The sequence below is a fragment of the Dermacentor andersoni genome, chromosome 1, assembly GCF_023375885.2.
Source record: "Dermacentor andersoni chromosome 1, qqDerAnde1_hic_scaffold, whole genome shotgun sequence".
Taxonomy (NCBI): domain Eukaryota; kingdom Metazoa; phylum Arthropoda; class Arachnida; order Ixodida; family Ixodidae; genus Dermacentor; species Dermacentor andersoni.
Window position 1 is genome coordinate 327,525,886 of NC_092814.1, and position 4,021 is coordinate 327,529,906.

The window sequence follows — 4,021 nt, forward strand, 5'->3', positions numbered from 1 at the left end:
ATGGCGGGGTGCGTTCATTGTGGGACGCCAACTAGCTTAGCTCCATAGAGTAACATAGTAAACGACAATAGTGGACACTCGAGCCGTTTCGCGGCCGAGCTATGGAGCTTCGCCGATTCCGCTAGGTGGCAGAGCACATCAAGAAAAATGCGGCCGTGGCTACGGTTGCGGCTAGCAGCTTGACAGGGGGCACGACCACTGGGCACGACCCAACACGTGCGAAGCCTAGTCAGGCCGCGCCGCCGGGCTCTTTCTGTAAAATGCACCTGAGCATCGTTGTTGGGTTCTTCTGCCAGCGTCTGCTTCGTCGCCGTTTCATGGTAAGGCCACAGCTATTTCTTTTGCGCGTTGTTAACAACTTATTATCTTCGCATTTCGTTATGTCACTGTTAGCCGCATGAACGAGTGACGGTGGCCTTGCAGCCATTGACAGCTGCTGCCCATTTGCTACGCTGACTTCCATTTCGCATTATTATTTTTTTATGCGCAGCAATGAGTGGTGATGCTAGCGATAACAGCGACGCAGCAGCGTCCGAGCTGCGAGGCACGTTCGATACAATGACGAAGTTAGAAAATAAAATATAAAGGTTCGTTAAGAAATGCGGCCTAGGAACACATGCCATTCGGGGCAGAGAGCTTTAGGTTTTGCGCAGCGACTGCTGAAAAAGTATGGTGCTCCACTAATGTAAAAGAAATGTAGCTATTTCTAAAGCGGTAGACGCGCAATATTTGCAGTATGTCAATAATGCGCTCTCTCTCAACCTCTGTAGCAGGCTATGTGCGCTCGAGCGTTGTTAGCTGCTCTGCAGTGGGCTGAAAATACGTGTTTTCATCTTTTAAATGTGTATGGAGTCGTTACCGTAGAAAGTTCCTTGTTTCTTAGCATTTATAAGAGGGCTTCCTTAACCCAAAAATACGCATTACATGAAGAAACGCAGCATCTCCATTATAAAGCTTTTGAAGGCTCCAGTATTGCTTATACGAAGGAACGTAGCGACTACTACATTCAATAGCTTTGAAGCCTCCAGTATAGCTAGCTTACCTTCTGTCTGTCATTCTACGTATGCAGGAATATCCACGGTTTCCTCAATATACACTGTACAGCCAACGGACATCATGCATACCCAAGGGCAAAATTCCAAGTATCAGAAGGCGATTGCAAGGCTTCGAAGACAGCAGGTGAAGACCCCAACACAAAGTGCTTAATTGCAGCTGTTTAATGACGGACACACTGGCTTACACATTCGAGATGAGGATGTTGGTGCGTGCTCAATTATTCTTGCAGCTATTTCATTTCGGCACGCAACCATTCACATAATTTTGCTGCCCTAATTCACCCTCCTTCGCAGAAGTAAAAGAAAGAAATGTCATATTTTTTTCCTTCTAGAACAATCCCATTTTGAGCAAATTAATTCCTGGCGTGTATGTGCATATTTTTTTTTCATTATCTCAATAGTTGCCACACTGCTTCTATTTGTTTTGCTTGTGCAAAGTTATTCGCATAATGTCATTAATGTTCGACTATTCTCCATTACACCGGTGTCACACGACCACTTTAGATCGCGATCAAGTCAGATCCGGATCGAAATTCTCGACTTATACTGGCTCCATCGCGCAGCTTGCGCAAAAGAACCAATCGCGACCGAGAAATGCAAATCAAATTGGGCTTGATCGCGTTTAAAAGTGCGCCGTGTGACACCCGTATTACTTGCATTTCACTGTTTCTTCCCGTTTTCATGTATCTGCCTCTTACAACCTTGCTGCAATAAATTTTTGTCAGCTATTTTCGTGTTCTTGACTGTGCAGCAAGTTGATTTATATTTAAGGCAACATGGCACATTTATTTACGATACACCTTTTGGGCGTGAGTTACTAGACGTACAATATCATAAGCGATAAAGTTCTACTTCCTTAACAGTTGCCATGATTGTTGCGATAAATTATAGCTTGAAACAGCAAATATGAATTTAAATGAAACTAACATGAAGTAAAACATCTTTGCGCTTTAGTCGTCACGTCGTCACAACATATAAACAGCGGCACAAGCGCCTGCATGAAATCACTCGATTTAAGCAACGTTATGGGTCAAAAAAAAAAAAAAAAAAAAAGGCGGAACTGAAATTAGGGCCTCCGAGATTCGGCGGCATGCGCGATTATCTTGGAGGCTGGTGCGTTTCGCCGATTCCGCTAGGTGCGCTGAGAGCCAAAGTCGGCCAAAGGAGCCTATGGAAGTGTCCAGTCTTTGCGTTTACTATGTTACTTTATGATAGCTCTGCGAGACGCATGTGCTATGAATCTCGCTACCGCGAGAGATGTGCTGGTTAACGGCTCTGCTCTTTACGCACTGCGCAATGAATCAACAAACGCTACCTGAATATTCTCACTGCGACCCGGAAGACGCCCCGGAAACCTCCAACGTCGACAGCAGGCTGCTTCACATGTGGCAGGCAAGATCGAGCATGCTCCGGCGTTGGCAACAGCAGGGGAAAGATAACCAAGCCCTAAAAGAAAGAATCACTAGACTCGACGCAGAGATCTCCGATCACGCGACCGAGGTCACCCGGGAGCAATGGTACCAAATATGTGATCGCATGAGGGGACGCCTCAGCGCAGCCCGGACGTGGCACCTCCTACGCCACCTCCTGGACCCGGACACCACCAGGGCCGAAGGCAGAAGAAACATGGCCAAGTTAATCCACAGGCATGCTCAGGACCCGGGGGCGTTCCTGGCCGAGATGCGAGACAAGTACATCGGCCCGCAACTCAAGACACCGTTACCTGCGGCCTACCAGGGCCGGCCGAACGCGCACATAGACGAAGACATTACGTTCGCTGAGGTGTCGGCAGCCGCCTACAAGCTGCGGACGAATTCGGCGCCGGGTTCGGACCGCGTTACCAACAAGATCCTACGCAACCTGGACGAGGCCGCAATGGAGCAGCTCACCGAGTTCATTAACGAATGCTGGAAGACGGGCGCCATCCCGGAAGAGTGGAAGACGTCAACGATCGTCTTTATACCAAAACCAGGCAAACCACTCAATGCGGACAACCTCAGGCCGATTTCACTCACATCATGCGTCGGCAAACTGATGGAGCACGTGGTCCTAGACCGTCTCAATGAACACGTAGAAGATGGGGACGAGTTCCCCCACTCTATGTTTGGTTTCAGGCCACACCTGTCCTCGCAAGATGTGCTCCTTCAGTTAAAAAGGCAGGTGCTGCAACCCGAAAGTCCGGTCGACGCTCGCCGATTCCGGTGCCTCCTGGGCCTCGACCTGAAGAAGGCCTTCGACAATGTCGCCCACGCAGCGGTGCTCGAGGGCCTGACCCAACTGGGTGTCGGAAACCGAGCATACCAATACGTCCGAAACTTTCTCACCGACCGGAAGTGCCGGATCAAAGTCGGCGAACATGAAACTGAATTTATAGAGCTGGGGAGCCGAGGCACGCCGCAGGGATCAGTCATCTCCCCTTTTCTCTTTAACGCGGCGATGCGCGGGCTCCCGGAATTGCTGTGCTCTATCCCTGGGCTTCACCACAGCCTCTACGCTGACGACGTGACGTTATGGGCAGCGGCGGATGATCCACAAACTCTTCAAGAGATCATGCAACGCGGCATCGACGTCGTACAAGCTTATGCGGAGTCGAGAGGCCTGACGTGCTCACCGGAAAAATCCGAATACCTACTGATCAAGCCCGGCAGAAGCAGATGTCCCACGGGATTACCACGGAGAAGGTGCTTCCTTGAACTTAAGGTCGGAGAACTCACCATCCCGGAGCGCCCCAGTATCAAAATATTGGGGCTAGACTTTCAGAACACGCTGCGCTGCGGGCTCATGTTAAAGAAACTCCAGAGGGCGACCAACTACACATTACAGCTCATTCGCCGGGTGGCTAATCGGCACCACGGCATGGGCGAGGGCGATCTGCTTCGGCTTGTGCAGGCATACATAACCAGCAGAACCATGTACTCGACACCATATGTCAAACTCGCAGCCACGGACTTAGCCAAATTAAACAC